The 12,389-nt window shown below is 43.2% G+C and overlaps 1 protein-coding gene across 2 annotated transcripts in view; it reads left to right on the plus strand.

Annotated features, from left to right (window-relative positions):
* TMTC3 (transmembrane O-mannosyltransferase targeting cadherins 3) overlaps window positions 1-12,389 on the plus strand; it is a 106,440-nt gene that overhangs the window by 67,923 nt on the left and 26,128 nt on the right. The window lies entirely within an intron of this gene.

A 12,389-nucleotide genomic window follows, 5' to 3' on the forward strand; every position in this document is an offset into this window, starting at 1 on the left:
AGATTCCATGTATAACCTTGAGGCTTATGAATGGTTTGCACCTTGTTATACTATACATGGTTATACAGAGCTTTTGAAGAAAGTCTGAAACAATAGAGTCACAAGCTGTGGAACTGGTACCTTTTAATAGAAATTAAAGAAGGATTCTACTCCCATTTGTTTCTGGTAAAGAAGGTTACAGGAGATTTTCAGGACGATTTTAGACCTCAGAGTTAAACAGCTTTGTGAAAGTGAAACTGTTTCTTATGGAATAGTCAAAATCAATAATTACAGGTTTAAAAAGAAAAGATTTTCCTGCTTCGATAGATCTAAAAGATGCATATTATTAGATGCCAGTCAGTCAAAAATGTCTTGAAAACCTAAGGTTTTGTATTAAAAAACACTTCCGGTTTACTGGTCTTCCATTAGGTCTAGCAGCATAACCTTGATGGCTTGCCTAAGAAAACAGGATATAGATATTTGGCCATATCTCAATGATATTTTGGTATCAGGCAAGTCAGAAGAAATCTTAAGAAGAAGTCTGGTCCAAACGGTGCAGATTTTTCAGTTCCATGGCAATGGATACAAATAGACACGCTGCAATACAAAATTGCCTTGTAAGAGGAAAGATGCAAGAAAATTCACAGGTTGACAGAATCCCATTTAAATCAGGACTTAAGCTGCATACATGCACAATGATGTTAGTAACCACGATTTTAGTGAACGATTTTCGTTCAGAATTGCCCTTGAAAAAGTGAACGTAAATCGTTCACTAAATATCGTTAGTTACTTAAATAATGAACGATTTTTTAATCATGCATACAGTGAATGGAAATCGTTTATCGTTCATTCTGCACAACATGAACGATTTTCTGAACGAAAATCGTTCGTTGGACAGTCAGAATGGACGATTAACTACAAACGTGAACACGCATGAACGATTATTGTTCATCATTCAACTTAAAAAGATGAACGATTTTACAAACGATTTAACAATGACGTAGTTATAGTTAAATCGTTAAACAAATCGATGTGTGTACGCACCTTTAGTCTACTCAGAATGAGGTCCTCAACAATAGGTGTACTTCCTTGGGCACAATGGAGAATGAGGTACAGGTTGCGTCTCCCATATCCAAAATGCTTGGGACCAGAGGTGTTTGGATATCGGAATATTCCGTATTTTGGAATATGTGCATATCATAATGAAATATCTTGGGATTGGGACACAAATCTAAACACAGAATGCATTTATGTTTCATATACACCTACTGCATACAGCCTGCAGTTATAATCAATTTCTAATACGGAGGACACAAGCTCTCCAGGATGGGGTGCTCACATGGGGCAGCAAGTGATGCAAGGATGTTGGACTCTAAAAGAGGGGTTAATGTCTTCAAACCTGAGAGAAATTAGAGATGTTTGGAAGGCAAATTACTGTTTTCAAGATCAAGGGAAAACATCTCAGAATTTTCTCAGACAATGTAGCAGTGGCGGCACATTTAAATCTGCAAGGTGGTACCAGGAGCCATGTTCTAATGAAAGAGACAGCAAGGATCATGACAAGGACAGAAAAACTTCTAAAGTCTTTGTAAGCAGTTCATGTACTAGGGTAAGAAAGTGTGGTAGCAGATTTCCTCAGCAGGAGGCAGATTCATCCTGGAGAATGGGAACTAAACGCAGAAGTATTCTGACACCTTGTGGACAAATTTGGTCATCCAAAAGTAGATCTGATGGCAACATACTTTAATATGTAGGTGAGATGCTTCTTCTCTAGATATTATCTGCCCATAACAATCATCAATGAGATGGATGTTCCAACTGGGATATGTGTTCCCACCTTTTCCCCTAATAGCTTGCATATTGAAGAAGATAAGTGAAGAACAAGTAGAAGTTGTGGCAGTTCTTCCATAGTGACCAATGAGAGCATGGTTAGCAATAGCAATGAAGTTTGACAGTATCCATGGTTCCTGTATCTCAATCAGGCCAGATCTGCTTCATCAAGGGACAATATTCCATCCAAATCTGGCAAGACTTTGACGGCATGGAAATTGAACAAGAGTTATTGAAGCACAAAGGCCTATCTGATCAAGTAATCCAAATCCTTATGCAAGCAAGGAAGTTTCCTTGCAAGCATATTACAAAGTCTGGAGCAAATGAATTGTCTGGATGGGATGTACTTCTAACACTATGCAAGCTAATACATCACAAGTTTTGGGTTTATGCAAGGACTAGCAGTTATCGACTATAATAGGGCAGATAGCAGCCTTAAGTGTCCTTCTGGACAAAAGGTTGGCAGAAGAAGAATTAAATAAGGGATTTTGCCAAGCCATTAAAAAGATCCGCTCTCCAATCAAGTAATTTGTAGCCCCATTGGAATTGAATTTGATTTTGAATGCCTTGATTTTACAAATGTTTGAACCATTGAAAGATGCTTCTCTAAAATGTATAACTTGTAAAGTTGTATTTCTAGTGGCAATTACTTCAGCAAGAAAAGTGAATTGCAAGTCCTAGAACATTACTTGAATATTATGCCATATAAGGTGGTGTCAAAAACAAATCCGACCATTTTAACTAAGGTGGTATCATTTCATTTGAATCAAGAGATTATACTGTATTACCATACTTATTTCCTCAGAATAAAGGTAAAAAGGAGGAAAAATGGTATACATTGGATCTTGTCAGAGCTATTTCTGTCTACCTTGAAAGGATGAAAGAGTTCAGGAAATCTAAGTATTTATTTGTCCTCCCAGTGGGAGTAAAGAAGGGCTGTGTACCCGCAAAACAGACCATTGCGATATGGATTATGGAACTGATCGTCTTCGTGTATAAACACCTTGACAAGGACGCCGGGGGAGGCGTTGAAACCCATAGGTGATATTCCAAATACTACTCCTCACTGAACGAACACCGGCTGTGCTGCCTGGACGCCAATTGCTGTAACGCACACAATCTAAGCCAACAGAATTCTTCATTTTTTCATCTGGATATAGCCCCTGACAGAGCGGACACCAATTGTCGGGCTAAAGCCGCTAAAGAAAATATCATGCTCCCCTTACAACTGGTAGAGCCGCTTTACTGTTATTCTGTGCTTCAGGACAATTACTAACATTGCCCGCTCATTGAGCCCAACCATTGTGGCATTAAGGATCCAAGCTATTAAGGGAGAATACCATCTGGAACCGTGTGCATTCTGTTCCTGTCAGAAGAAGCCGTTATACGGAGATCCAAGCTCCCAACTTAGTGGGTAGAGCTGCTACATCGTGACTTCCGTGTACCTGGCCAAACACTCCCAATGCCAGCTCCCTGGGTCTAAACACCAACACTCTGAAGCCTCCAATTATCAGGGGAAATACCCATACAGAGCTCTGTATATCTTTATGGCAAGTATAAATTGAACTTCAAACTTTTTAAACAAAAGGTGTAAAATACCAGTTACATCAAAAATACTACACTGTTGTTTGCTGAAATTTAGGTGTGCCGGTCATTATGCTGAAGCCAGAGGAGTATGATTCAAATGTATTAAATTGTGTGTGTATATATATATATATATATATATATATATATATATATATATATATATATATATATATGTATATATATATGTATATATATATATATATATATATATATATATTTTAGGGGTGTGCACCGGACACTTTTCGTGTTTTGGATCTGGATCTTTCTTCGTGTTTTGGATCTGGATTGGTTTTGCCAAAACCACCCTTCCGTGTTTTGGGTTCTGGGTTTTGTGTTTTGGATCTGGATTTTTTCTTAAAAAATAAAAAAAAACGCTAAAATCACATAAATGGGCCTTTTTTTGTTCCTACGCTATTAATAACCCCAATAACATTAATTTCCACTCATTTCCACTCTATTCTGAACACCTCACAATATTGTTTTTAGGCCAAAAGGTTGTACCGAGGAAGCTGGATGACTATGCTAAGCGACACAAGGGGGCGGCACAAACACGTGGCCCATCTAGGAGTGGCACTGCAGTGGCAGACAGGAAGCCAATCAGCGTTATGGTGCCCATTTGCATGTAGCACGAACCCGGGAGATCCGTGCTACATGCATCTGTGTGATTGGCACAGAGCAATGACAGGTCCGTGAGACCCGTCTGTGCTGCTGTGGTAAAAAAAAAAAAAAAAAAACCTGTGTAAAAAAAGAAAAAAATGGCGTGCACCCCCCCAAAAAAGAGCAACCAGCCCCGGGCATTAGTAACCCAGTGCTGGGTGTGCTTAAATACAGGGGACAAACGACGTAGGGGTCCCCTGTACTTAAGCACAACCAGCACCGGGCTAGTCAGAACCAGCGCTGGTTGCCAAAATACGGGGGACAAACGACGTAGGGGTCCCCTGTATTCTGCGCAACCAGCTCTGGGCTCTGATCCGGTCCTGGTTCTGGAAATATAGGGGACAAAAAATGAGTAGGGTTCCCCTGTATGTTCCAGAACCAGCACTGGACTTTTTCTAGCGGGGGGCTGATGCCACAGCCAGGGGAGCCCTTTCACCGGGCCCACCAGCCGCAGCATCAACCCTGACCGCTAGTCAGCCCAGGCCGGGGATCCCTGGAGAGCTGGGGACCCCCCCAATAAGGGGTCACCCTCTCCAGGGCACCCCAGGCCCAGGCTGATAGCCCGGGGCTATCCCCGCCACCCCTGGTGGCGGTGGGTGGCGGGTTGATTGTGTGGTGTAAATAAAGAATATCAAACATTGTCTTTACAAGTAGAACTGCAAGTCCCAGCTAGCCTGCCCCGCATGCTGGTACTTGGAGAACCACAAGTACCAGCATGCAGGGCATTAAGGGCCCACTAGTACCTGTAGTTCACCTGTAAAAAAAATGTTTAAAAAAACACAGGACACACACACCGTGACAGTATAAGTTTATTAAACATACATACACACACACACATGTACACATACTCACCTATGTAACCTGTAGCATCGGTCCACTTGTCCGGTAAAGTATCCCTAGGGGACCTGTGAAAAAAAACATACTCACCATCTCCTATGCGAGGTTCTGTCCTCTTCGTTCCAAAGTAGGCATCCCCGGACTTGGCAAAAAAAAAAAACGAAAACGCGATCCACGAACTTAGTACCGTTCTATAGAACGGTACTTCCCGAATGAGAGCTTAGCGGCGGGGTATCACCATGGAAACCCCGCTGCTAAGCGTTCATTGGCTGAGAGAGGTCATCTCCCGTCTCTCAGCCAATGAACGGCTCCCTCCATTGTAGTCAATGGTGGGAACCGCAGGGTAAACTTTAATAACCTTGCGGCTCCCAGCATTGACTACAATGGAGGGAGCCGTTCATTGGCTGAGAGAGACGGGAGATGGCCTCTCTCAGCCAATGAACGCTTAGCAGCGGGGTTTCCATGGTGATACCCCGCCGCTAAGCTCTCATTCGGGAAGTACCGTTCTATAGAACGGTACTAAGTTCGTGGATCGCGTTTTCGTTTTTTTTTTTTTGCCAAGTCCGGGGATGCCTACTTTGGAACGAAGAGGACAGAACCTCGCATAGGAGATGGTGAGTATGTTTTTTTTCACAGGTCCCCTATGGATACTTTACCGGACAAGTGGACCGATGCTACAGGGTTACATAGGTGAGTATGTGTACATGTGTGTGTGTGTGTGTGTGTGTGTATGTATGTTTAATAAACTTATACTGTCACGGTGTGTGTGTCCTGTGTTTTTTTTAAACATTTTTTTACAGGTGAACTACAGGTACTAGTGGGCCCTTAATGCCCTGCATGCTGGTACTTGTGGTTCTCCAAGTACCAGCATGCGGGGCAGGCTTGCTGGGACTTGCAGTTCTACTTGTAAAGACAATGTTTGATATTCTTTATTTACACCACACCACACAATCAACCCGCCACCCACCGCCACCAGGGGTGGCGGGGATAGCCCCGGGCTATCAGCATGGGCCTGGGGAGCCCTGGAGAGGGTGACCCCTTTATTGGGGGGGTCCCCAGCTCTCCAGGGATCCCCGGCCTGGGCTGACTAGCGGTCAGGGCTGATGCTGCGGCTGGGGGGCCCGGTGAAAGGGCTCCCCTGGCTGTGGCATCAGCCCCCCGCTAGAAAAAGTCCAGTGCTGGTTCTGGAACATACAGGGGAACCCTACTCATTTTTTTCCCCTGTATTTCCAGAACCAGGACCGGATCAGAGCCCAGAGCTGGTTGCGCAGAATACGGGGGACCCCTACGTCGTTTGTCCCCCGTATTTTGGCAACCAGCTCTGGTTCTGACTAGCCCAGTGCCGGTTGTGTTTAAGTACAGGGGACCCCTATGTCGTTTGTCCCCTGTATTTAAGCACACCCAGCACTGGGTCACTAATGCCCGGGGCTGGTTGCTCTTTTTTTTGGGGGGGGGGGCACGCCATTTTTTTCTCTTTTTACACAGGTTTTTTTTTTTTTTTTTTACCACAGCAGCACAGACGGGTCTCACGGACCCGTTAGTGCTCTGTGTCAATGACACAGATGCAAGTAGCACGGATCTCCTGGTCCGTGCGTGCATCTGTGTCATTGAAATACACAGCAGCACAGACGGGTCTCACTGACCCATCTGTGCTCTGTGTCACTGTCAATCACACAGATGCATGTAGCACGGATCTCACGAGTCCGTGCTACATGCAAATGAGCACCATAATGCTGATTGGCTGAGAGCCGTGACAGACGGCTCTGTCAGCCAATCAGCACTTTGCCCATTAAAGGCAAAGGCATTTTTTTTAAAATGGCCGCTCGAGGCAAAACCTCGAGATCCGACAGCAGATCTCGAGGTTTTGCCTCGGGAGAGGGATCCGGGGCAGACAGGGAGATCCGAGCTTGGGCTCGGATCGCCCCGGATCCCCGAAGTTCGGGTGGGTTCGGTTCTCAGGGAACCGAACCCGCTCATCCCTAATAAATAAATATATATATATATATATACATTATATATGTGTGTGTGAATAAATGACTGGCTTAATCCACGGCACTCAACTATCTGGGGCGCCCTTGTTATGTGACCACACCATCTGCATCAAAATATCATACAAACTCTGTACTCACTTGCTTTTCAAATTGCGACTCCTTTGAATACAGGGAATGTTGGTTTCAAAATATGGCGGTCAGCTTAACAAATTATTGTAATATTTTGGAACCAACATTCCCTGTATTCAAAGGAGTTGCAGTTTGAAAAGCAAGTTAGAAAATAAATAACTTTATTTTAGATACAAACCAAGTATTAATTGAATTTGTCAACTGTATTCACCCCCTGATTGTTGAGCTGCTTTTACATACATTAGTTTATAAGAATGAAGGTTGGAAGGTTCCGGAAGTAATTAAGGCACACTTCACCAGGGCGGCGGCAACTTCATGGGCTAGGAAGGCCAGACGTCAGTAAAAGATATCTGTACAGCAGCAACTTGAACTAGTACACAATTTCTGTAGCCACTATGCATTGAATATTTTGTAATTACCACATTTGGGGGTATATTTTCTAAAGTGCAGGTTTTTAGAAGTTGTTGCTCATAAAAACCACCGATGGTTACTAACTATCAATGTATTTGTCGCAATGGTAGTGTTTTTACCATTTGATGGAGGCAGTCTGATGTTTCTATTCGATGGTCTTTTGATGTTTGTTTTAGGTTTTTTTTTAATTCCTGATAGCTATGCCTCCCTTAGCTCCTTCCTGGCTACTGTGTCTGCATCAGGGCATCTTCAGAGGTTCATTGGAGGCTCTCTCTCACTCACTGTATGCCTGAGATGTGACCATGCTCAGTCCCTGACTCCCTCCCCTCTCTAGGCTGCTGCTAAGCAACAGGGCACAGTGCTATCTGATTAGCTCTCTTTCTCAGAGAGCCAATCAGAGTGCAGCCCTCGGCCCTGCTGCTGCAGCAGCAGTCGGCAACTAACAGAACAGAGTACAACAGTTCTTTCTACAACGTGCTTCATTCCAAGCCTGTTTCGTATGCTCTCTTGCTGTTTTAGCACCCTGGCCAGCTCCTATACAGCAACTTAGTGCAAGATTTTCTGTGACTTGCTTCAATAAAATCGTCACTGCTCCGACTCCCTTTTGTCACGGATTAATGGTTCATACACCTAAACCTTCCTCGACAAATGCTCTATAGAGTAGTGAAAACCTCATAAAAATTTGTCCAGTGATTCAAGAGATTAGACCAAACAAACAGACCCCTAAATGGTGACATTATTTCATATATATACTAGTAATCCGCCGTAGCTTCACACGGGAGCAATCTCATCTTGCCACAGCCCCCTGCATCTCATAACAACCTTCGCCATGTCACCACAGCCTCCTGCATCTCACAACAGCCTCCTGCTTCTGTTAGAGCCGAAAGCACTCTAGGGCTTGCGGCAACGAGACCCTACCACAAGGGTCTCGTCGCAAGCCCGATGGTCATCATCCTGGCCGCTCGCTATAGCTGTGGGTGGTCACCCACAGCTATGCGAGCGGCCAAGAGGCCGCTCTAAAAAAACAGAAGGACGGCCCTGATTCAGAGCGAGCGCTCTGTCAGAGCGTCCGGCTCTGAATCAGGGCCAGTGTACCATGTATTTCCTGGGCTTCCTGTTGAGCTTTCTCGCCGTGGTGCCCCTGTCCAAGAACAGTGCTAACTAGAATGGGAGGTGCCTCCTGTACACCGAGGGCGTGTGATGGAGCGGGAACATCATGCTGGAGAGGGAGCACTTCACGGTGGAGGAGTGGTGGCCATAGTCTGCCTGCAAGTTCAGCTGCTGAATGCAGATTCCCAGTGATCGGGTGATCAGGAATCTGCACAGACGCCAGACCCGTTCTGCGAGGCCGCACGTAAACTGGCAGCAGACTGTCAGTGATTGACAGTCTGCTGGTGTTTGGGGGTGGGGTGGGGGCAGCGACAGCCTCTGTTACCTGAAACTGAGGCGTGTCACCGCCATTGGGGTGGGAAGAGGCCAGGACCTCCGGCGGATGGAAATTTCCTTGCCTCTTCCTCGCAACTGTGGCGGCTGGCAGCGTGACCCCATGGGTTACCTTAGCCAGCCGATGGTCCGCAGAGTATCTGATGTTGCATTGGAAAATGTAGCTCGGATACTTAATGCAGCAGGAGGCGTGATGCCTCCTACCGCATTAGCATATTAGGCAGACTGAATAGCTAAGCTGCTTGCGAGCAGCTTAGCTAATTCGCCTGAAGTTAAGTCAGGCCCATTGCTAGCTCCGATTTTGGCTTTCACTTTGCTGTTTCAGCACCATGGGCAGCTACTCTGCTTCTGCTTGGTGAAAGATTTGATTCTTTTATGTGATTCACTAAATTCATCACTGCTTGGCTCCCTTTTGTCACAGATGAATGGTTCATACACCTAAACCTTCCTCAACCAATGCTGTATAGAATAGTGAAACCCCCATCAAAATCAATCCAGTGGTTCAAGAGATTAGCCCAAATGAACACACAGATCACAGAACTGGGAATTTAATTTAATATTTATTTATTTTATATTATATACAGTATTAATAATACATACATATACACTGCCAGGTAAAAGTTCTAGAACCCCAATTTTTCTAGCTTTTATTGAAATTTAAGGTATTCAAGTCCCATTAAATCTAAAATGGTTGAAAGGAAAGAAGTGTTCTGCTAAAGGTTAAAAAAAGTGTTCTTTAGCAAAACTTAAAAAGCAATATAACTTTCAGCGTTGTATAACAAAAAAAAAAAAACCTTTTTCAAGAAGCAAGCAATAGGTTAAGAACTTACAGCTGATCTGCAGCAATGAAAAATAAGCTTTTCTAGGCAATGAAGTGTCAGTGGTCTAGTGAAGACTGAAAGAAAGTATTTTGAACTGATGAATCAAAATCTTTGGTTTATCTTGCTACTTGGAGTGTTTAAGCCAAAAATGTAAAAGGTCAATGCTTTTAATAGCAAAACACACCATATTTTGCTTTTAAAATCATTGCACCTTTAACTTTCAGGCTTAAGCTGGTTACAAGCTGCTGCTTAGATGATCTGAGGCTCTTTTTGCCGGATCCGTGACTTGCACAGTGATTTGAATCCAGCATTTTGCAGTGCCATGCAATGTCCTCTGTCTATGCCTAGTTGGTCAAGGGTTTAACCTGCAGCAAGATAATGGCCCAAAGCAAACTCCAGGAAGAACTACCATCAAGGAAAAGAACAAGATGGTAGGCTTCAAATCATGGAATGGCCAGCACGGTCTCTAGACTTAAAGAACATCAAGCTGGTTAGGGATGCACTGTTCCCTTTTTTTTTTTTTGTATACATTGGAAAAACTGTGGTTTTCTAAAACACTTGACTGGTGCAGAATGGGGAAAGAGCGAGATATTTGTATAGGGATAAGTAGCTATATATAGGCCCACATGTAATCAGTTGCAATTTGCTGGTTCTGCCGTGTTTTTTGTAAGACAGCTGCTAGTTTTATAGTGACCATTAGTTTTAAAGGAAAACCAGGTGTTTTTTGCTTTAAAACTAATTACTAAAATAACACCAGGACTGGGTTAGCGCAACCTATTATATATGGGCCATAGATATATAGATCTACATACAGTAATCCTGTCACATAAGAAAAATTACACAATATGAAAATGCTTGTGTATTACCTGTCCTCATAGTTTGTCCAGTAGTCTGCTAATTGCGCCCCCCCTTGAACTGGAAACTACTGTAACTTTAGATAGGAATGAAAACCAGTTCTCTTGTTGAGACCAAGTTATTCTTTAAGTCTTTGATGTTCCATTTTATCAGCATTGCTTCAGTTCGCTTTCTCAACTGTCGACCTTTAAAAAACAAAACAAAAAAACAAACCGTTGGATGCATTTCATTCGTATTGCCCAAAACAAACAATATGTAAGTAATGCTATTTCCAAGCTTGTGGTTTGTTTCACATCCTGAGGTTGCTTGTGAACTAAAGACCTCACAATGAGGGATCAACTGAAAAAGGAACATGCTGACAATTTTAATATAATGCATATTAAACTTTTTTTTTTCCTCCTAAACTGTTCGCTGGCAAACATTTGTATATATACATTGAAGCAGATTAAAATGAAAGGGTTTACATTGTTGTTTTTGGCCGAGAGAGTAGAGTCTATAAAAGTAAAATTGAACTGTGAACTAACTTCAGCCACTTTTAAATTGGAGAGATTATAAATTCTGATACACGCATTTCATGTCATAAATTATCTGCAGCTATGAATTTAGTGAAAACATTTTTCAAATGGTAGCTGCTTGAAGTTGCTTACAGTATGCATACATGTTTGCAAAGATAATAATTTTATCTTTCTGTAAATATTTTTTTTGTTTGTCTGCTGGGTACATTGATGGTTCCAGTTAAGGTGCCCATCCACTAGGGCCTAGGCGATTAAATTGAGCAATTGAACGATAATGACATCGTCATCGTTCAGTCATTCATTAATCGTTTGAAGATCGTTCACTAAAATTTGTAAAACGACCAGCGATGCGCGTGCCCTCTGGTCGTTTTATACCATCTATCATCGTGCAAACAAGCTGGTCAACCTGACGACAGCATGTTAGCAGATGATTGATGTTCCTAAACTGAACGACTGCTCGTTCAGTGTAGGCACATCACATAATAAACAAACAGACAAACGACTGCATGATTACAATGTCTATAATCGCGCAGTCTTTTGCCTGTCTTCTAGTGGATTGGCAGCATTATAGAACTGCACAATAGTTTTTCAGACAACCCTCCATAAAGTATATTGTTGTGGAGTAAGTATACGTCACTAACTAACTTGAAATAATTGAGTCTATTTATTAAAAACGTGCCTAACTAAAAATTTCTATAGCTGCAACATTTTATTTTGTGCCTTTAATATACAGGAAAATGCACAGGATTGACTAGTGGCCAGGTATGTGCACAGTTGATTGATTCAGCAGGGAAAAAGCAAAGCCTTTCTAGCCTTGTAAGTCACCATTGTGAGTGTGACGTGATGGGTACGGAATCCCGGGGGTCAGAATCCCAATGTTGGCATCACAACAGGGTTAGAATACCTACACTTTGTCGGTTGGTATCCTAACCCTCCCCCTCTCCATAGCCTAACCTTCCCTCCCTAGTGCCTGACCCTAACCTCCCTCTCACCACACCCTAAACCTAATCCTCCCCCCTTAGTGCCTAACCCTCCCCTACTTCCTAACCCTGCCTGACCCTAACCTCCCCCTCCTCGCACCCTAAACCTAACCCTCCTCCTAATGCCTAACCCTCCTCCCAACCAAAATATGGAATATTCCAATATCCAAAATACCCCAAGATTGATAAGTGATAATAAGTATTATGTCATCATGTTGGGATGATCTCTGACTGCTCCCACCTGTGTCAGTGATGTGAGTTTCAGCATAACACACATCTCTAGTCTCCAAGCACTTCTGTTATTTCCTATACCACCTTATGATGAAGACCTAGGCACTCCTGAAAATCAGCCAA

The sequence above is a fragment of the Taudactylus pleione genome, unplaced genomic scaffold, assembly GCF_031769625.1.
Source record: "Taudactylus pleione unplaced genomic scaffold, aTauple2 ptg000040l, whole genome shotgun sequence".
NCBI classification, from domain to species: domain Eukaryota; kingdom Metazoa; phylum Chordata; class Amphibia; order Anura; family Myobatrachidae; genus Taudactylus; species Taudactylus pleione.